At 56.1% G+C, this 21,632-nt stretch overlaps 13 non-coding genes and 3 pseudogenes across 13 annotated transcripts; all 16 read left to right on the forward strand.

The window, feature by feature from the left end:
- The first annotated feature begins 637 nt into the window (after window positions 1-637).
- Window positions 638-756, forward strand: LOC143417272 (5S ribosomal RNA). The gene has a single exon (XR_013097491.1). It is a non-coding gene; the product is annotated as a 5S ribosomal RNA (ribosomal RNA).
- A 1,568-nt stretch (window positions 757-2,324) lies between these two features.
- LOC143417459 (5S ribosomal RNA) lies at window positions 2,325-2,443 on the forward strand. The gene has a single exon (XR_013097680.1). It is a non-coding gene; the product is annotated as a 5S ribosomal RNA (ribosomal RNA).
- Window positions 2,444-3,498: 1,055 nt separating this feature from the next.
- On the forward strand, window positions 3,499-3,617 carry LOC143417436 (5S ribosomal RNA). Its single transcript, XR_013097657.1, has one exon. It is a non-coding gene; the product is annotated as a 5S ribosomal RNA (ribosomal RNA).
- A 934-nt stretch (window positions 3,618-4,551) lies between these two features.
- LOC143417999 (5S ribosomal RNA) lies at window positions 4,552-4,670 on the forward strand. Its single transcript, XR_013098147.1, has one exon. It is a non-coding gene; the product is annotated as a 5S ribosomal RNA (ribosomal RNA).
- A 1,211-nt stretch (window positions 4,671-5,881) lies between these two features.
- Window positions 5,882-6,000, forward strand: LOC143417559 (5S ribosomal RNA; annotated as a pseudogene).
- A 1,252-nt stretch (window positions 6,001-7,252) lies between these two features.
- LOC143417315 (5S ribosomal RNA) lies at window positions 7,253-7,371 on the forward strand. The gene has a single exon (XR_013097535.1). It is a non-coding gene; the product is annotated as a 5S ribosomal RNA (ribosomal RNA).
- Window positions 7,372-8,345: 974 nt separating this feature from the next.
- LOC143418000 (5S ribosomal RNA) lies at window positions 8,346-8,464 on the forward strand. The gene has a single exon (XR_013098148.1). It is a non-coding gene; the product is annotated as a 5S ribosomal RNA (ribosomal RNA).
- Window positions 8,465-9,675: 1,211 nt separating this feature from the next.
- LOC143417560 (5S ribosomal RNA) lies at window positions 9,676-9,794 on the forward strand (annotated as a pseudogene).
- Window positions 9,795-11,046: 1,252 nt separating this feature from the next.
- Window positions 11,047-11,165, forward strand: LOC143417327 (5S ribosomal RNA). The gene has a single exon (XR_013097548.1). It is a non-coding gene; the product is annotated as a 5S ribosomal RNA (ribosomal RNA).
- Window positions 11,166-12,342: 1,177 nt separating this feature from the next.
- On the forward strand, window positions 12,343-12,461 carry LOC143418002 (5S ribosomal RNA). The gene has a single exon (XR_013098150.1). It is a non-coding gene; the product is annotated as a 5S ribosomal RNA (ribosomal RNA).
- Window positions 12,462-14,068: 1,607 nt separating this feature from the next.
- Window positions 14,069-14,187, forward strand: LOC143417479 (5S ribosomal RNA). Its single transcript, XR_013097701.1, has one exon. It is a non-coding gene; the product is annotated as a 5S ribosomal RNA (ribosomal RNA).
- A 937-nt stretch (window positions 14,188-15,124) lies between these two features.
- On the forward strand, window positions 15,125-15,243 carry LOC143418003 (5S ribosomal RNA). Its single transcript, XR_013098151.1, has one exon. It is a non-coding gene; the product is annotated as a 5S ribosomal RNA (ribosomal RNA).
- Window positions 15,244-16,217: 974 nt separating this feature from the next.
- LOC143418004 (5S ribosomal RNA) lies at window positions 16,218-16,336 on the forward strand. The gene has a single exon (XR_013098152.1). It is a non-coding gene; the product is annotated as a 5S ribosomal RNA (ribosomal RNA).
- A 1,211-nt stretch (window positions 16,337-17,547) lies between these two features.
- On the forward strand, window positions 17,548-17,666 carry LOC143417561 (5S ribosomal RNA; annotated as a pseudogene).
- Window positions 17,667-19,393: 1,727 nt separating this feature from the next.
- Window positions 19,394-19,512, forward strand: LOC143417500 (5S ribosomal RNA). The gene has a single exon (XR_013097722.1). It is a non-coding gene; the product is annotated as a 5S ribosomal RNA (ribosomal RNA).
- A 1,720-nt stretch (window positions 19,513-21,232) lies between these two features.
- Window positions 21,233-21,351, forward strand: LOC143417740 (5S ribosomal RNA). Its single transcript, XR_013097888.1, has one exon. It is a non-coding gene; the product is annotated as a 5S ribosomal RNA (ribosomal RNA).
- Window positions 21,352-21,632: the final 281 nt, after the last annotated feature.

The following is a 21,632-nucleotide window of genomic DNA, read 5'->3' on the forward strand; positions in this document are numbered from 1 at the left end:
TACACCACACCAAGGCCTGTGGCTGCTGGCTGAGGCCACTTACACCACACCAGGGCCTTAGTTGCTATTGAGGCCACTTACACCACACCAGGGCCTGTGGCTGCTGGCTGTGGCCATGTACACCACACCAGGGCCTGTGGCTGCTGGCTGAGGCCACATACACCACACCAGGGCCTTAGTTGCTATTGAGGCCAATTACACCACACCAGGGCCTGTGGCACTGGCTGAGGCCACTTACACCACACCAGGGCCTGTGGCTGCTGGCTGAGGCCACTTACACCACACCAGGGCCTGTGGCTGCTGGCTGAGGCCACTTACACCACACCAGGGCCTGTGGCTCTGGCTCAGGCCACTCATATCACACCAGACCCTGTGCTTCTGGCCGAGGCCATCTTCACCCAACCAGGCCCTGTGCTGCTAGCTGTGGCCATGTACAACACACCAGGCCCTGTGCTGGTTCCTGAGGCCATCTTCAACAATCCAGGGCCTGTGCTGTTGGATAAATGCCAAACTGAGCCTTTGGGTTAGGGTATTATGCAAACATGCAGTTATGGTTATAGGATTGTCTTCGTAACTTCAGGTACTTGCCACCTAATCACTTGAACCCATAAATTGAGACATTGTGCTGGGGCCAGCAGCTTACGGCCATACCACCCTGAGCACGCCCGACCTCGTCTGATCTCAGAAGTTAAGCAGGGCTGGGCTTGGTTAGTACTTGGATGGGAGACTGCCTGGGAATACCTGGTGCTGTAAGCCTTTCATTTTCATGTCATTGAACTGCTTTTGATCCAGAGAAGGGGTGTATTAAAAGACCAAAAGCAGCTGCCCATTAATGAGGGCACATTAACGACACTGCTTTTGGCTGTTTTCCAATGTCTTGTGCTGCTAGCTGATGCCACCTACACCACACCAGGGCCTGAGTGACCGGCTGGGGCCACTTACACCACATCAGGGCCTGTGGCTCTGGCTGAGGCCACTTACACCACACCAGGGCCTGTGGCTGCTGGATGAGGCGACTTACACCACACCAAGGCCTGTGGCTGCTGGCTGAGGCCACCTACACCACACCAGGGCCTGAGTGACCGGCTGCGGCCACTTACACCACATCAGGGCCTGTGGCTGCTGGCTGAGGCCACTTACACCACACCAGGGCCTGTGGCTGCTGGCTGAGGCCACTTACACCACACCAGGGCATTAGTTGCTATTGAGGCCAATTACACCACACCAGGGCCTGTGGCTCTGGCTGAGGCCACTTACACCACACCAGGGCCTGTGGCTGCTGGATGAGGCGACTTACACCACACCAAGGCCTGTGGCTGCTGGCTGAGGCCACTTACACCACACCAGGGCCTTAGTTGCTATTGAGGCCACTTACACCACACCAGGGCCTGTGGCTGCTGGCTGAGGCCACATACACCACACCACGGCCTTATTTGCTTCTGAGGCCACTTACACCACACCAGGGCCTGTGGCTGCTGGCTGAGGCCACTTACACCACACCAGGGCCTGTGGCTGCTGGCTGAGGCCACCTACACCACACCAGGGCCTTAGTTGCTATTGAGGCCAATTACACCACACCAGGGTCTGTGGCTCTTGCTCAGGCCACTTACACCACACCAGGGCCTGTGGCTGCTGGCTGAGGCCACTTACACCACACCAGGGCCTGTGGCTGCTGGCTGAGGCCACCTACACCACACCAGGGCATTAGTTGCTATTGAGGCCAATTACACCACACCAGGGTCTGTGGCTCTTGCTCAGGCCACTTACACCACACCAGGGCCTGTGGCACTGGCTGAGGCCACTTACACCACACCAGGGCCTGTGGCTCTGGCTGAGGCCACTTACACCACACCAGGGCCTGTGGCTGCTGGCTGAGGCCACTTACACCACACCAGGGCCTGTGGCTGCTGGCTGAGGCCACTTACACCACACCAGGGCCTGTGGCTGCTGGCTGAGGCCACTTACACCACACCAGTGCCTGTGGCTTCTGGCTGAGGCCACTTACACCACACCAGGGCCTGTGGCTCTTGCTCAGGCCACTCACATCACACCAGGCCCTGCGCTTCTGGCCGAGGCCATCTTCACCAAACCAGGCCCTGTGCTGCTAGCTGTGGCCATGTACAACACACCAGGCCCTGTGCTGGTTCCTGAGGCCATCTTCAACAATCCAGGGCCTGTGCTGTTAGATAAATGCTAAACTGAGCCTTTGGGTTAGGGTATTATGCAAACATGCAGGTATGGTTAAAGGATTGTCTTCGTAACTTCAGGTACTTGCCACCTAATCAGTTGAATCCATAAATTGAGACATTGTGCTGGGGCCAGCAGCTTACGGCCATACCACCCTGAGCACGCCCGACCTCGTCTGATCTCGGAAGCTAAGCAGGGCTGGGCTTGGTTAGTACTTGGATGGGAGACTGCCTGGCAATACCTGGTGCTGTAAGCCTTTCATTTTCATGTCATTGAACCGCTTTTGATCCAGAGAAGGGGTGTATTAAAAGACCAAAAGCAGCTGCCCATTAATGAGGGCACATTAACGACATTGCTTTTGGCTGTTTTCCAATGTCTTGTGCTGCTAGCTGATGCCACCTACACCACACCAGGGCCTGAGTGACCGGCTGGGGCCACTTACACCACATCAGGGCCTGTGGCTGCTGGCTGAGGCCACTTACACCACACCAGGGCCTGTGGCTGCTGGCTGAGGCCACCTACACCACACCAGGGCCTTAGTTGCTATTGAGGCCAATTACACCACACCAGGGTCTGTGGCTCTTGCTCAGGCCACTTACACCACACCAGGGCATTAGTTGCTATTGAGGCCACTTACACCACACCAGGGCCTGTGGCTGCTGGCTGAGGCCACCTACACCACACCAGGGCATTAGTTGCTATTGAGGCCAATTACACCACACCAGGGTCTGTGGCTCTTGCTCAGGCCACTTACACCACACCAGGGCCTGTGGCACTGGCTGAGGCCACTTACACCACACCAGGACCTGTGGCTCTGGCTGAGGCCACTTACACCACACCAGGGCCTGTGGCTACTGGCTGAGGCCACTTACACCACACCAGGGCCTGTGGCTGCTGGCTGAGGCCACTTACACCACACCAGGGCCTGTGGCTGCTGGCTGAGGCCACTTACACCACACCAGTGCCTGTGGCTTCTGGCTGAGGCCACTTACACCACACCAGGGCCTGTGGCTCTTGCTCAGGCCACTCACATCACACCAGGCCCTGCGCTTCTGGCCGAGGCCATCTTCACCAAACCAAGCCCTGTGCTGCTAGCTGTGGCCATGTACAACACACCAGGCCCTGTGCTGGTTCCTGAGGCCATCTTCAACAATCCAGGGCCTGTGCTGTTAGATAAATGCTAAACTGAGCCTTTGGGTTAGGGTATTATGCAAACATGCAGGTATGGTTAAAGGATTGTCTTCGTAACTTCAGGTACTTGCCACCTAATCACTTGAATCCATAAATTGAGACATTGTGCTGGGGCCAGCAGCTTACGGCCATACCACCCTGAGCACGCCCGACCTCGTCTGATCTCGGAAGCTAAGCAGGGCTGGGCTTGGTTAGTACTTGGATGGGAGACTACCTGGGAATACCTGGTGCTGTAAGCCTTTCATTTTCATGTCATTGAACCGCTTTTGATCCAGAGAAGGGGTGTATTAAAAGACCAAAAGCAGCTGCCCATTAATGAGGGCACATTAACGACATTGCTTTTGGCTCTTTTCCAATGTCTTGTGCTGCTAGCTGATGCCACCTACACCACACCAGGGCCTGAGTGACCGGCTGAGGCCACTTACACCACACCAGGGCATTAGTTGCTATTGAGGCCAATTACACCACACCAGGGCCTGTGGCTCTGGCTGAGGCCACTTACACCACACCAGGGTCTGTGGCTGCTGGATGAGGCCACTTACACCACACCAAGGCCTGTGGCTGCTGGCTGAGGCCACTTACACCACACCAGGGCCTTAGTTGCTATTGAGGCCACTTACACCACACCAGGGCCTGTGGCTGCTGGCTGAGGCCACATACACCACACCACGGCCTTATTTGCTTCTGAGGCCACTTACACCACACCAGGGCCTGTGGCTGCTGGCTGAGGCCACATACACCACACCAGGGCCTTAGTTGCTATTGAGGCCAATTACACCACACCAGGGCCTGTTGCTCTTGCTCAGGCCACTTACACCACACCAGGGCCTGTGGCTCTTGCTCAGGCCACTTACTCCACACCAGGGCCTGTGGCTCTTGCTCAGGCCACTCATATCACACCAGGCCCTGTGCTTCTGGCCGAGGCCATCTTCACCAAACCAGGCCCTGTGCTGCTAGCTGTGGCCATGTACAACACACCAGGCCCTGTTCTGGTTCCTGAGGCCATCTTCAACAATCCAGGGCCTGTGCTGTTGGATAAATGCTAAACTGAGCCTTTGGGTTAGGGTATTATGCAAACATGCAGGTATGGTTATAGGATTGTCTTCGTAACTTCAGGTACTTGCCACCTAATCACTTGAATCCATAAATTGAGACATTGTGCTGGGGCCAGCAGCTTACGGCCATACCACCCTGAGCACGCCCGACCTCGTCTGATCTCGGAAGCTAAGCAGGGCTGGGCTTGGTTAGTACTTGGATGGGAGACTTCCTTGGAATACCTGGTGCTGTAAGCCTTTCATTTTCATGTCATTGAACCGCTTTTGATCCAGAGAAGGGGTGTATTAAAAGACCAAAAGCAGCTGCCCATTAATGAGGGCACATTAACGACATTGCTTTTGGCTGTTTTCCAATGTCTTGTGCTGCTAGCTGATGCCACCTACACCACACCAGGGCCTGAGTGACCGGCTGGGGCCACTTACACCACATCAGGGCCTGTGGCTGCTGGCTGAGGCCACTTACACCACACCAGGGCCTGTGGCTGCTGGCTGAGGCCACTTACACCACACCAGGGCATTAGTTGCTATTGAGGCCAATTACACCACACCAGGGTCTGTGGCTCTTGCTCAGGCCACTTACACCACACCAGGGCCTGTGGCACTGGCTGAGGCCACTTACACCACACCAGGGCCTGTGGCTGCTGACTGAGGCCACTTACACCACACCAGTGCATTAGTTGCTATTGAGGCCAATTACACCACACAAGGGTCTGTGACTCTTGCTCAGGCCACTTACACCACACCAGGGCCTGTGGCTGCTGGCTGAGGCCACTTACACCACACCAGGGCCTGTGGCTGCTGGCTGAGGCCACTTACACCACACCAGGGCCTGTGGCTGCTGGCTGAGGCCACTTACACCACACCAGTGCCTGTGGCTTCTGGCTGAGGCGACTTACACCACACCAAGGCCTGTGGCTGCTGGCTGAGGCCACTTACACCACACCAGGGCCTTAGTTGCTATTGAGGCCACTTACACCACACCAGGGCCTGTGGCTCCTGGCTGAGGCCACATACACCACACCACGGCCTTATTTGCTTCTGAGGCCACTTACACCACACCAGGGCCTTAGTTGCTATTGAGGCCAATTACACCACACCAGGGCCTGTGGCTCTTGCTCAGGCCACTTACTCCACACCAGGGCCTGTGGCTCTTGCTCAGGCCACTCATATCACACCAGGCCCTGTGCTTCTGGCCGAGGCCATCTTCACCAAACCAGGCCCTGTGCTGCTAGCTGTGGCCATGTACAACACACCAGGCCCTGTTCTGGTTCCTGAGGCCATCTTCAACAATCCAGGGCCTGTGCTGTTGGATAAATGCTAAACCGAGCCTTTGGGTTAGGGTATTATGCAAACATGCAGGTATGGTTATAGGATTGTCTTCGTAACTTCAGGTACTTGCCACCTAATCAGTTGAATCCATAAATTGAGACATTGTGCTGTGGCCAGCAGCTTACGGCCATACCACCATGAGCATGCCCGACCACGTCTGATCTCGGAAGCTAAGCAGTGCTGGGCTTGGTTAGTACTTGGATGGGAGACTTCCTTGGAATACCTGGTGCTGTAAGCCTTTCATTTTCATGTCATTGAACCGCTTTTGATCCAGAGAAGGGGTGTATTAAAAGACCAAAAGCAGCTGCCCATTAATGAGGGCACATTAACGACATTGCTTTTGGCTCTTTTCCAATGTCTTGTGCTGCTAGCTGATGCCACCTACACCACACCAGGGTCTGTGGCTCTTGCTCAGGCCACTTACACCACACCAGGGCCTGTGGCTGCTGGCTGAGGCCACTTACACCACACCAGGGCCTGTGGCTGCTGGCTGAGGCCACTTACACCACACCAGGGCCTGTGGCTGCTGGCTGAGGCCACCTACACCACACCAGGGCCTTAGTTGCTATTGAGGCCAATTACACCACACCAGGGTCTGTGGCTCTTGCTCAGGCCACTTACACCACACCAGGGCCTGTGGCTGCTGGCTGAGGCCACTTACACCACACCAGGGCATTAGTTGCTATTGAGGCCACTTACACCACACCAGGGCCTGTGGCTGCTGGCTGAGGCCACCTACACCACACCAGGGCATTAGTTGCTATTGAGGCCAATTACACCACACCAGGGTCTGTGGCTCTTGCTCAGGCCACTTACACCACACCAGGGCCTGTGGCACTGGCTGAGGCCACTTACACCACACCAGGGCCTGTGGCTCTGGCTGAGGCCACTTACACCACACCAGGGCCTGTGGCTGCTGGCTGAGGCCACTTACACCACACCAGGGCCTGTGGCTGCTGGCTGAGGCCACTTACACCACACCAGGGCCTGTGGCTGCTGGTTCTGAGGCCACTTACACCACACCAGGGCCTGTGGCTCTGGCTGAGGCCACTTACACCACACCAGGGCCTTAGTTGCTATTGAGGCCAATTACACCACACCAGGGCCTGTGGCTCTTGCTCAGGCCACTTACACCACACCAGGGCCTGTGGCTCTTGCTCAGGCCACTTACTCCACACCAGGGCCTGTGGCTCTTGCTCAGGCCACTCATATCACACCAGGCCCTGTGCTTCTGGCCGAGGCCATCTTCACCAAACCAGGCCCTGTGCTGCTAGCTGTGACCATGTACAACACACCAGGCCCTGTTCTGGTTCCTGAGGCCATCTTCAACAATCCAGGGCCTGTGCTGTTGGATAAATGCTAAACTGAGCCTTTGGGTTAGGGTATTATGCAAACATGCAGGTATGGTTATAGGATTGTCTTCGTAACTCCAGGTACTTGCCACCTAATCAGTTGAATCCATAAATTGAGACATTGTGCTGGGGCCAGCAGCTTACGGCCATACCACCCTGAGCACGCCCGACCTCGTCTGATCTCGGAAGCTAAGAAGGGCTGGGCTTGGTTAGTACTTGGATGGGAGACTACCTGGGAATACCTGGTGCTGTAAGCCTTTCATTTTCATGTCATTGAACCGCTTTTGATCCAGAGAAGGGGTGTATTAAAAGACCAAAAGCAGCTGCCCATTAATGAGGGCACATTAACGACATTGCTTTTGGCTGTTTTCCAATGTCTTGTGCTGCTAGCTGATGCCACCTACACCACACCAGGGCCTGAGTGACCGGCTGCGGCCACTTACACCACATCAGGGCCTGTGGCTGCTGGCTGAGGCCACTTACACCACACCAGGGCATTAGTTGCTATTGAGGCCAATTACACCACACCAGGGCCTGTGGCTCTGGCTGAGGCCACTTACACCACACCAGGGTCTGTGGCTGCTGGATGAGGCCACTTACACCACACCAAGGCCTGTGGCTGCTGGCTGAGGCCACTTACACCACACCAGGGCCTTAGTTGCTATTGAGGCCACTTACACCACACCAGGGCCTGTGGCTGCTGGCTGAGGCCACATACACCACACCACGGCCTTATTTGCTTCTGAGGCCACTTACACCACACCAGGGCCTGTGGCTGCTGGCTGAGGCCACATACACCACACCAGGGCCTTAGTTGCTATTGAGGCCAATTACACCACACCAGGGCCTGTTGCTCTTGCTCAGGCCACTTACACCACACCAGGGCCTGTGGCTCTTGCTCAGGCCACTTACTCCACACCAGGGCCTGTGGCTCTTGCTCAGGCCACTCATATCACACCAGGCCCTGTGCTTCTGGCCGAGGCCATCTTCACCAAACCAGGCCCTGTGCTGCTAGCTGTGGCCATGTACAACACACCAGGCCCTGTTCTGGTTCCTGAGGCCATCTTCAACAATCCAGGGCCTGTGCTGTTGGATAAATGCTAAACTGAGCCTTTGGGTTAGGGTATTATGCAAACATGCAGGTATGGTTATAGGATTGTCTTCGTAACTTCAGGTACTTGCCACCTAATCACTTGAATCCATAAATTGAGACATTGTGCTGGGGCCAGCAGCTTACGGCCATACCACCCTGAGCACGCCCGACCTCGTCTGATCTCGGAAGCTAAGCAGGGCTGGGCTTGGTTAGTACTTGGATGGGAGACTTCCTTGGAATACCTGGTGCTGTAAGCCTTTCATTTTCATGTCATTGAACCGCTTTTGATCCAGAGAAGGGGTGTATTAAAAGACCAAAAGCAGCTGCCCATTAATGAGGGCACATTAACGACATTGCTTTTGGCTGTTTTCCAATGTCTTGTGCTGCTAGCTGATGCCACCTACACCACACCAGGGCCTGAGTGACCGGCTGGGGCCACTTACACCACATCAGGGCCTGTGGCTGCTGGCTGAGGCCACTTACACCACACCAGGGCCTGTGGCTGCTGGCTGAGGCCACTTACACCACACCAGGGCATTAGTTGCTATTGAGGCCAATTACACCACACCAGGGTCTGTGGCTCTTGCTCAGGCCACTTACACCACACCAGGGCCTGTGGCACTGGCTGAGGCCACTTACACCACACCAGGGCCTGTGGCTGCTGACTGAGGCCACTTACACCACACCAGTGCATTAGTTGCTATTGAGGCCAATTACACCACACAAGGGTCTGTGACTCTTGCTCAGGCCACTTACACCACACCAGGGCCTGTGGCTGCTGGCTGAGGCCACTTACACCACACCAGGGCCTGTGGCTGCTGGCTGAGGCCACTTACACCACACCAGGGCCTGTGGCTGCTGGCTGAGGCCACTTACACCACACCAGTGCCTGTGGCTTCTGGCTGAGGCGACTTACACCACACCAAGGCCTGTGGCTGCTGGCTGAGGCCACTTACACCACACCAGGGCCTTAGTTGCTATTGAGGCCACTTACACCACACCAGGGCCTGTGGCTCCTGGCTGAGGCCACATACACCACACCACGGCCTTATTTGCTTCTGAGGCCACTTACACCACACCAGGGCCTTAGTTGCTATTGAGGCCAATTACACCACACCAGGGCCTGTGGCTCTTGCTCAGGCCACTTACTCCACACCAGGGCCTGTGGCTCTTGCTCAGGCCACTCATATCACACCAGGCCCTGTGCTTCTGGCCGAGGCCATCTTCACCAAACCAGGCCCTGTGCTGCTAGCTGTGGCCATGTACAACACACCAGGCCCTGTTCTGGTTCCTGAGGCCATCTTCAACAATCCAGGGCCTGTGCTGTTGGATAAATGCTAAACCGAGCCTTTGGGTTAGGGTATTATGCAAACATGCAGGTATGGTTATAGGATTGTCTTCGTAACTTCAGGTACTTGCCACCTAATCAGTTGAATCCATAAATTGAGACATTGTGCTGTGGCCAGCAGCTTACGGCCATACCACCATGAGCATGCCCGACCACGTCTGATCTCGGAAGCTAAGCAGTGCTGGGCTTGGTTAGTACTTGGATGGGAGACTTCCTTGGAATACCTGGTGCTGTAAGCCTTTCATTTTCATGTCATTGAACCGCTTTTGATCCAGAGAAGGGGTGTATTAAAAGACCAAAAGCAGCTGCCCATTAATGAGGGCACATTAACGACATTGCTTTTGGCTCTTTTCCAATGTCTTGTGCTGCTAGCTGATGCCACCTACACCACACCAGGGTCTGTGGCTCTTGCTCAGGCCACTTACACCACACCAGGGCCTGTGGCTGCTGGCTGAGGCCACTTACACCACACCAGGGCCTGTGGCTGCTGGCTGAGGCCACTTACACCACACCAGGGCCTGTGGCTGCTGGCTGAGGCCACCTACACCACACCAGGGCCTTAGTTGCTATTGAGGCCAATTACACCACACCAGGGTCTGTGGCTCTTGCTCAGGCCACTTACACCACACCAGGGCCTGTGGCTGCTGGCTGAGGCCACTTACACCACACCAGGGCATTAGTTGCTATTGAGGCCACTTACACCACACCAGGGCCTGTGGCTGCTGGCTGAGGCCACCTACACCACACCAGGGCATTAGTTGCTATTGAGGCCAATTACACCACACCAGGGTCTGTGGCTCTTGCTCAGGCCACTTACACCACACCAGGGCCTGTGGCACTGGCTGAGGCCACTTACACCACACCAGGGCCTGTGGCTCTGGCTGAGGCCACTTACACCACACCAGGGCCTGTGGCTGCTGGCTGAGGCCACTTACACCACACCAGGGCCTGTGGCTGCTGGCTGAGGCCACTTACACCACACCAGGGCCTGTGGCTGCTGGTTCTGAGGCCACTTACACCACACCAGGGCCTGTGGCTCTGGCTGAGGCCACTTACACCACACCAGGGCCTTAGTTGCTATTGAGGCCAATTACACCACACCAGGGCCTGTGGCTCTTGCTCAGGCCACTTACACCACACCAGGGCCTGTGGCTCTTGCTCAGGCCACTTACTCCACACCAGGGCCTGTGGCTCTTGCTCAGGCCACTCATATCACACCAGGCCCTGTGCTTCTGGCCGAGGCCATCTTCACCAAACCAGGCCCTGTGCTGCTAGCTGTGACCATGTACAACACACCAGGCCCTGTTCTGGTTCCTGAGGCCATCTTCAACAATCCAGGGCCTGTGCTGTTGGATAAATGCTAAACTGAGCCTTTGGGTTAGGGTATTATGCAAACATGCAGGTATGGTTATAGGATTGTCTTCGTAACTCCAGGTACTTGCCACCTAATCAGTTGAATCCATAAATTGAGACATTGTGCTGGGGCCAGCAGCTTACGGCCATACCACCCTGAGCACGCCCGACCTCGTCTGATCTCGGAAGCTAAGAAGGGCTGGGCTTGGTTAGTACTTGGATGGGAGACTGCCTGGGAATACCTGGTGCTGTAAGCCTTTCATTTTCATGTCATTGAACCGCTTTTGATCCAGAGAAGGGGTGTATTAAAAGACCAAAAGCAGCTGCCCATTAATGAGGGCACATTAACGACACTGCTTTTGGCTGTTTTCCAATGTCTTGTGCTGCTAGCTGATGCCACCTACACCACACCAGGGCCTGAGTGACCGGCTGGGGCCACTTACACCACATCAGGGCCTGTGGCTCTGGCTGAGGCCACTTACACCACACCAGGGCCTGTGGCTCTGGCTGAGGCCACTTACACCACATCAGGGCCTGTGGCTGCTGGATGAGGCGACTTACACCACACCAAGGGCCTGTGGCTGCTGGCTGAGGCCACCCACACCACACCAGGGCCTGTGGCTGCTGGCTGAGGCCACTTACACCACACCAGGGCCTGTGGCTCTTGCTCAGGCCACTCATATCACACCAGACCCTGTGGCTCTGGCTGAGGCCACTTACACCACACCAGGGCCTGTGGCTCTGGCTGAGGCCACTTACACCACATCAGGGCCTGTGGCTGCTGGATGAGGCGACTTACACCACACCAAGGGCCTGTGGCTGCTGGCTGAGGCCACCCACACCACACCAGGGCCTGTGGCTGCTGGCTGAGGCCACTTACACCACACCAAGGGCCTGTGGCTGCTGGCTGAGGCCACATACACAACACCACGGCCTTATTTGCTTCTGAGGCCACTTACACCACACCAGGGCCTGTGGCTGCTGGCTGAGGCCACATACACCACACCAGGGCCTTAGTTGCTATTGAGGCCAATTACACCACACCAGGGCCTGTTGCTCTTGCTCAGGCCACTTACACCACACCAGGGCCTGTGGCTCTTGCTCAGGCCACTTACTCCACACCAGGGCCTGTGGCTCTTGCTCAGGCCACTCATATCACACCAGGCCCTGTGCTTCTGGCCGAGGCCATCTTCACCAAACCAGGCCCTGTGCTGCTAGCTGTGGCCATGTACAACACACCAGGCCCTGTTCTGGTTCCTGAGGCCATCTTCAACAATCCAGGGCCTGTGCTGTTGGATAAATGCTAAACTGAGCCTTTGGGTTAGGGTATTATGCAAACATGCAGGTATGGTTATAGGATTGTCTTCGTAACTTCAGGTACTTGCCACCTAATCAGTTGAATCCATAAATTGAGACATTGTGCTGGGGCCAGCAGCTTACGGCCATACCACCCTGAGCACGCCCGACCTCGTCTGATCTCGGAAGCTAAGCAGGGCTGGGCTTGGTTAGTACTTGGATGGGAGACTTCCTTGGAATACCTGGTGCTGTAAGCCTTTCATTTTCATGTCATTGAACCGCTTTTGATCCAGAGAAGGGGTGTATTAAAAGACCAAAAGCAGCTGCCCATTAATGAGGGCACATTAACGACATTGCTTTTGGCTGTTTTCCAATGTCTTGTGCTGCTAGCTGATGCCACTTACACCACACCAGGGCCTGAGTGACCGGCTGGGGCCACTTACACCACATCAGGGCCTGTGGTTGCTGGCTGAGGCCACTTACACCACACCAGGGCCTGTGGCTGCTGGCTGAGGCCACCTACACCACACCAGGGCCTTACTTGCTATTGAGGCCACTTACACCACACCAGGGCCTGTGGCTGCTGGATGAGGCGACTTACACCACACCAAGGCCTGTGGCTGCTGGATGAGGCCACTTACACCACACCAGGGCCTTAGTTGCTATTGAGGCCACTTACACCACACCAGGGCCTGTGGCTCTGGCTGAGGCCACTTACACCACACCACGGCCTTATTTGCTTCTGAGGCCACTTACACCACACCAGGGCCTGAGTGACCGGCTGGGGCCACTTACACCACATCAGGGCCTGTGGCTGCTGGCTGAGGCCACTTACACCACACCAGGGCCTGTGGCTGCTGGCTGAGGCCACTTACACCACACCAGGGCATTAGTTGCTATTGAGGCCAATTACACCACACCAGGGTCTGTGGCTCTTGCTCAGGCCACTTACACCACACCAGGGCCTGTGGCACTGGCTGAGGCCACTTACACCACACCAGGGCCTGTGGCTGCTGGCTGAGGCCACTTACACCACACCAGGGCCTGTGGCTGCTGGCTGAGGGCACTTACACCACACCAGTGCCTGTGGCTTCTGGCTGAGGCCACTTACACCACACCAGGGCCTGTGGCTCTGGCTGAGGCCACTTACACCACACCAGGGCCTGTGGCTGCTGGCTGAGGGCACTTACACCACACCAGTGCCTGTGGCTGCTGGCTGAGGCCACTTACACCACACCAGGGCATTAGTTGCTATTGAGGCCACTTACACCACACCAGGGCCTGTGGCTGCTGGCTGAGGCCACATACACAACACCAGGGCCTTAGTTGCTATTGAGGCCAATTACACCACACCAGGGCCTGTGGCTGCTGGCTGAGGCCACTTACACCACACCAGGGCCTGTGGCACTGGCTGAGGCCACTTACACCACACCAGGGCCTGTGGCTGCTGGCTGAGGCCACTTACACCACACAAGGGCCTGTGGCTGCTGGCTGAGGCCACCCACACCACACCAGGGCCTGTGGCTGCTGGCTGAGGCCACTTACACCACACCAGGGCCTGTGGCTCTTGCTCAGGCCACTCATATCACACCAGACCCTGTGCTTCTGGCCGAGGCCATCTTCACCAAACCTGGCCCTGTGCTGCTTGCTGTGGCCATGTACAACACACCAGGCCCTGTGCTGGTTCCTGAGGCCATCTTCAACAATCCAGGGCCTGTGCTGTTAGATAAATGCCAAACTGAGCCTTTGGGTTAGGGTATTATGCAAACATGCAGGTATGGTTATAGGATTGTCTTCGTAACTTCAGGTACTTGCCACCTAATCAGTTGAATCCATAAATTGAGACATTGTGCTGGGGCCAGCAGCTTACGGCCATACCACCCTGAGCACGCCCGACCTCGTCTGATCTCGGAAGCTAAGAAGGGCTGGGCTTGGTTAGTACTTGGATGGGAGACTGCCTGGGAATACCTGGTACTGTAAGCCTTTCATTTTCATGTCATTGAACCGCTTTTGATCCAGAGAAGGGGTGTATTAAAAGACCAAAAGCAGCTGCCCATTAATGAGGGCACATTAACGACACTGCTTTTGGCTGTTTTCCAATGTCTTGTGCTGCTAGCTGATGCCACCTACACCACACCAGGGCCTGAGTGACCGGCTGGGGCCACTTACACCACATCAGGGCCTGTGGCTCTGGCTGAGGCCACTTACACCACACCAGGGCCTGTGGCTGCTGGCTGAGGCCACCTACACCACACCAGGGCCTTAGTTGCTATTGAGGCCAATTACACCACACCAGGGCCTGTGGCTGCTGGCTGAGGCCACTTACACCACACCAGGGCATTAGTTGCTATTGAGGCCACTTACACCACACCAGGGCCTGTGGCTGCTGGCTGAGGCCACCTACACCACACCAGGGCCTTAGTTGCTATTGAGGCCAATTACACCACACCAGGGCCTGTGGCACTGGCTGAGGCCACTTACACCACACCAGGGCCTGTGGCTGCTGGCTGAGGCCACTTACACCACACAAGGGCCTGTGGCTGCTGGCTGAGGCCACCCACACCACACCAGGGCCTGTGGCTGCTGGCTGAGGCCACTTACAACATACCAGGGCCTGTGGCTGTTGCTCAGGCCACTCATATCACACCAGACCCTGTGCTTCTGGCCGAGGCCATCTTCACCAAACCTGGCCCTGTGCTGCTTGCTGTGGCCATGTACAACACACCAGGCCCTGTGCTGGTTCCTGAGGCCATCTTCAACAATCCAGGGCCTGTGCTGTTAGATAAATGCCAAACTGAGCCTTTGGGTTAGGGTATTATGCAAACATGCAGGTATGGTTATAGGATTGTCTTCGTAACTTCAGGTACTTGCCACCTAATCAGTTGAATCCATAAATTGAGACATTGTGCTGGGGCCAGCAGCTTACGGCCATACCACCCTGAGCACGCCCGACCTCGTCTGATCTCGGAAGCTAAGCAGGGCTGGGCTTGGTTAGTACTTGGATGGGAGACTTCCTTGGAATACCTGGTGCTGTAAGCCTTTCATTTTCATGTCATTGAACCGCTTTTGATCCAGAGAAGGGGTGTATTAAAAGACCAAAAGCAGCTGCCCATTAATGAGGGCACATTAACGACATTGCTTTTGGCTCTTTTCCAATGTCTTGTGCTGCTAGCTGATGCCACCTACACCACACCAGGGCCTGAGTGACCGGCTGCGGCCACTTACACCACATCAGGGCCTGTGGCTGCTGGCTGAGGCCACTTACACCACACCAGGGCATTAGTTGCTATTGAGGCCAATTACACCACACCAGGGCCTGTGGCTCTGGCTGAGGCCACTTACACCACACCAGGGTCTGTGGCTGCTGGATGAGGCCACTTACACCACACCAAGGCCTGTGGCTGCTGGCTGAGGCCACTTACACCACACCAGGGCCTTAGTTGCTATTGAGGCCACTTACACCACACCAGGGCCTGTGGCTGCTGGCTGAGGCCACATACACCACACCACGGCCTTATTTGCTTCTGAGGCCACTTACACCACACCAGGGCCTGTGGCTGCTGGCTGAGGCCACATACACCACACCAGGGCCTTAGTTGCTATTGAGGCCAATTACACCACACCAGGGCCTGTTGCTCTTGCTCAGGCCACTTACACCACACCAGGGCCTGTGGCTCTTGCTCAGGCCACTTACTCCACACCAGGGCCTGTGGCTCTTGCTCAGGCCACTCATATCACACCAGGCCCTGTGCTTCTGGCCGAGGCCATCTTCACCAAACCAGGCCCTGTGCTGCTAGCTGTGGCCATGTACAACACACCAGGCCCTGTTCTGGTTCTTGAGGCCATCTTCAACAATCCAGGGCCTGTGCTGTTGGATAAATGCTAAACTGAGCCTTTGGGTTAGGGTATTATGCAAACATGCAGGTATGGTTATAGGATTGTCTTCGTAACTTCAGGTACTTGCCACCTAATCACTTGAATCCATAAATTGAGACATTGTGCTGGGGCCAGCAGCTTACGGCCATACCACCCTGAGCACGCCCGACCTCGTCTGATCTCGGAAGCTAAGCAGGGCTGGGCTTGGTTAGTACTTGGATGGGAGACTTCCTTGGAATACCTGGTGCTGTAAGCCTTTCATTTTCATGTCATTGAACCGCTTTTGATCCAGAGAAGGGGTGTATTAAAAGACCAAAAGCAGCTGCCCATTAATGAGGGCACATTAACGACATTGCTTTTGGCTGTTTTCCAATGTCTTGTGCTGCTAGCTGATGCCACCTACACCACACCAGGGCCTGAGTGACCGGCTGGGGCCACTTACACCACATCAGGGCCTGTGGCTGCTGGCTGAGGCCACTTACACCACACCAGGGCCTGTGGCTGCTGGCTGAGGCCACTTACACCACACCAGGGCATTAGTTGCTATTGAGGCCAATTACACCACACCAGGGTCTGTGGCCCTTGCTCAGGCCACTTACACCACACCAGGGCCTGTGGCACTGGCTGAGGCCACTTACACCACACCAGGGCCTGTGGCTGCTGGCTGAGGCCACTTACACCACACCAGTGCATTAGTTGCTATTGAGGCCAATTACACCACACAAGGGTCTGTGACTCTTGCTCAGGCCACTTACACCACACCAGGGCCTGTGGCTGCTGGCTGAGGCCACTTACACCACACCAGGGCCTGTGGCTGCTGGCTGAGGCCACTTACACCACACCAGGGCCTGTGGCTGCTGGCTGAGGCCACTTACACCACACCAGTGCCTGTGGCTTCTGGCTGAGGCGACTTACACCACACCAAGGCCTGTGGCTGCTGGCTGAGGCCACTTACACCACACCAGGGCCTTAGTTGCTATTGAGGCCACTTACACCACACCAGGGCCTGTGGCTCCTGGCTGAGGCCACATACACCACACCACGGCCTTATTTGCTTCTGAGGCCACTTACACCACACCAGGGCCTTAGTTGCTATTGAGGCCAATTACACCACACCAGGGCCTGTGGCTCTTGCTCAGGCCACTTACTCCACACCAGGGCCTGTGGCTCTTGCTCAGGCCACTCATATCACACCAGGCCCTGTGCTTCTGGCCGAGGCCATCTTCACCAAACCAGGCCCTGTGCTGCTAGCTGTGGCCATGTACAACACACCAGGCCCTGTTCTGGTTCCTGAGGCCATCTTCAACAATCCAGGGCCTGTGCTGTTGGATAAATGCTAAACCGAGCCTTTGGGTTAGGGTATTATGCAAACATGCAGGTATGGTTATAGGATTGTCTTCGTAACTTCAGGTACTTGCCACCTAATCAGTTGAATCCATAAATTGAGACATTGTGCTGTGGCCAGCAGCTTACGGCCATACCACCATGAGCATGCCCGACCACGTCTGATCTCGGAAGCTAAGCAGTGCTGGGCTTGGTTAGTACTTGGATGGGAGACTTCCTTGGAATACCTGGTGCTGTAAGCCTTTCATTTTCATGTCATTGAACCGCTTTTGATCCAGAGAAGGGGTGTATTAAAAGACCAAAAGCAGCTGCCCATTAATGAGGGCACATTAACGACATTGCTTTTGGCTCTTTTCCAATGTCTTGTGCTGCTAGCTGATGCCACCTACACCACACCAGGGCCTGAGTGACCGGCTGGGGCCACTTACACCACATCAGGGCCTGTGGCTCTGGCTGAGGCCACTTACACCACACCAGGGCCTGTGGCTGCTGGCTGAGGCCACTTACACCACACCAGGGCATTATTTGCTATTGAGGCCAATTACACCACACCAGGGTCTGTGGCTCTTGCTCAGGCCACTTACACCACACCAGGGCCTGTGGCACTGGCTGAGGCCACTTACACCACACCAGGGCCTGTGGCTGCTGGCTGAGGCCACCTACACCACACCAGGGCATTAGTTGCTATTGAGGCCAATTACACCACACCAGGGTCTGTGACTCTTGCTCAGGCCACTTAGACCACACCAGGGCCTGTGGCACTGGCTGAGGCCACTTACACCACACCAGGGCCTGTGGCTGCTGGCTGAGGCCACTTACACCACACCAGGGCCTGTGGCTCTGGCTGAGGTCACTTACACCACACCAGGGCCTGTGGCTGCTGGCTGAGGGCACTTACACCACACCAGTGCCTGTGGCTTCTGGCTGAGGCCACTTACACCACACCAGGGCCTGTGGCTCTTGCTCAGGCCACTTACACCACACCAGGGCCTGTGGCTGCTGGCTGAGGCCACTTACACCACACCAGGGCCTGTGGCTGCTGGCTGAGGCCACTTACACCACACCAGGGCCTGTGGCTGCTGGCTGAGGGCAGTTACACCACACCAGTGCCTGTGGCTGCTGGCTGAGGTCACTTACACCACACCAGGGCATTAGTTGCTATTGAGGCCAATTACACCACACCAAGGTCTGTGACTCTTGCTCAGGCCACTTACACCACACCAGGGCCTGTGGCTGCTGGCTGAGGCCACTTACACCACACCAGGGCCTGTGGCTGCTGGCTGAGGTCACTTACACCACACCAGGGCATTAGTTGCTATTGAGGCCAATTACACCACACCAGGGTCTGTGACTCTTGCTCAGGCCACTTACACCACACCAGGGCCTGTGGCACTGGCTGAGTCCACTTACACCACACCAGGGCCTGTGGCTGCTGGCTGAGGCCACTTACACCACACCAGGACCTGTGGCTGCTGGCTGAGGTCACTTACACCACACCAGGGCCTGTGGCTGCTGGCTGAGGGCACTTACACCACACCAGTGCCTGTGGCTTCTGGCTGAGGCCACTTACACCACACCAGGGCCTGTGGCTGCTGGCTGAGGCCACTTACACCGCACAAGGGCCTGTGGCTGCTGGCTGAGGCCACCTACACCACACCAGGGCCTGTGGCTCTTGCTCAGGCCACTCATATCACACCAGACCCTGTGCTTCTGGCCGAGGCCATCTTCACCAAACCTGGCCCTGTGCTGCTTGCTGTGGCCATGTACAACACACCAGGCCCTGTGCTGGTTCCAGAGGCCATCTTCAACAATCCAGGGCCTGTGCTGTTAGATAAATGCCAAACTGAGCCTTTGGGTTATGGTATTATGCAAACATGCATGTATGGTTATAGGATTGTCTTCGTAACTTCAGGTACTTGCCACCTAATCAGTTGAATCCATAAATTGAGACATTGTGCTGGGGCTAGCAGCTTACGGCCATACCACCCTGCGCACGCCCGACCTCGTCTGATCTAGGAAGCTAAGCAGGGCTGGGCTTGGTTAGTACTTGGATGGGAGACTGCCTGGGAATACCTGGTGCTGTAAGCCTTTCATTTTCATGTCATTGAACCGCTTTTGATCCAGAGAAGGGGTGTATTAAAAGACCAAAAGCAGCTGCCCATTAATGAGGGCACATTAACGACATTGCTTTTGGCTGTTTTCCAATGTCTTGTGCTGCTAGCTGATGCCACCTACACCACACCAGGGCCTGAGTGACCGGCTGGGGCCACTTACACCACATCAGGGCCTGTGGCTCTGGCTGAGGCCACTTACACCACACCACGGCCTGTGGCTGCTGGCTGAGGCCACTTACACCACACCAGGGCCTGTGGCTGCTGGCTGAGGCCACCTACACCACACCAGGGCCTTAGTTGCTATTGAGGCCACTTACACCACACCAGGGCCTGTGGCTGCTGGCTGAGGCCACATACACCACACCAGGGCCTTAGTTGCTATTGAGGCCACTTACACCACACCAGGGCCTGTGGCTCTTGCTCAGGCCACTTACACCACACCAGGGCCTGTGGCTGCTGGCTGAGGCCACTTACACCACACCACGGCCTTAGTTGCTATTGAGGCCACTTACACCACACCAGGGCCTGTGGCTGCTGGCTGAGGCCACATACACCACACCACGGCCTTATTTGCTTCTGAGGCCACTTACACCACACCAGGGCCTGTGGCTGCTGGCTGAGGCCACATACACCACACCAGGGCCTTAGTTGCTATTGAGGCCACTTACACCACACCAGGGCCTTAGTTGCTATTGAGGCCAATTACACCACACCATGGTCTGTGGCTCTTGCTCAGGCCACTTACACCACACCAGGGCCTGTGGCTGCTGGCTGAGGCCACTTACACCACACCAGGGCATTAGTTGCTATTGAGGCCACTTACACCACACCAGGGCCTGTGGCTGCTGGCTGAGGCCACCTACACCACACCAGGGCATTAGTTGCTATTGAGGCCAATTACACCACACCAGGGCCTGTGGCACTGGCTGAGGCCACTTACACCACACCAGGGCCTGTGGCTCTGGCTGAGGCCACTTACACCACACCAGGGCCTGTGGCTGCTGGCTGAGGCCACTTACACCACACCAGGGCCTGTGGCTGCTGGCTGAGGCCACTTACACCACACCAGTGCCTGTGGCTTCTGGCTGAGGCCACTTACACCACACCAGGGCCTTAGTTGCTATTGAGGCCAATTACACCACACCAGGGTCTGTGACTCTTGCTCAGGCCACTTACACCACACCAGGGCCTGTGGCACTGGCTGAGGCCACTTACACCACACCAGGGCCTGTGGCTGCTGGCTGAGGCCACTTACACCACACCAGGGCCTGTGGCTGCTGGCTGAGGCCACTTACACCACACCAGGGCCTGTGGCTGCTGGCTGAGGGCACTTACACCACACCAGTGCCTGTGGCTTCTGGCTGAGGCCACTTACACCACACCAAGGCCTGTGGCTCTTGCTCAGGCCACTCACATCACACCAGGCCCTGTGCTTCTGGCCGAGGCCATCTTCACCAAACCAGGCCCTGTGCTGCTAGCTGTGGCCATGTACAACACACCAGGCCCTGTGCTGGTTCCTGAGGCCATCTTCAACAATCCAGGGTCTGTGCTGTTAGATAAATGCTAAACTGAGCCTTTGGGTTAGGGTATTATGCAAACATGCAGGTATGGTTAAAGGATTGTCTTCGTAACTTCAGGTACTTGCCACCTAATCAGTTGAATCCATAAATTGAGACATTGTGCTGGGGCCAGCAGCTTACGGCCATACCACCCTGAGCACGCCCGACCTCGTCTGATCTCGGAAGCTAAGCAGGGCTGGGCTTGGTTAGTACTTGGATGGGAGACTGCCTGGGAATACCTGGTGCTGTAAGCCTTTGATTTTCATGTCATTGAACCGCTTTTGATCCAGAGAAGGGGTGTATTAAAAGACCAAAAGCAGCTGCCCATTAATGAGGGCACATTAACGACATTGCTTTTGGCTCTTTTCCAATGTCTTGTGCTGCTAGCTGATGCCACCTACACCACACCAGGGCCTGAGTGACCGGCTGGGGCCACTTACACCACATCAGGGCCTGTGGCTCTGGCTGAGGCCACTTACACCACACCAGGGCCTGTGGCTGCTGGCTGAGGCCACTTACACCACACCAGGGCCTG

Source organism: Maylandia zebra, linkage group LG3 (genome assembly GCF_041146795.1).
Source record: "Maylandia zebra isolate NMK-2024a linkage group LG3, Mzebra_GT3a, whole genome shotgun sequence".
Classification (NCBI taxonomy): Eukaryota; Metazoa; Chordata; class Actinopteri; order Cichliformes; family Cichlidae; genus Maylandia; species Maylandia zebra.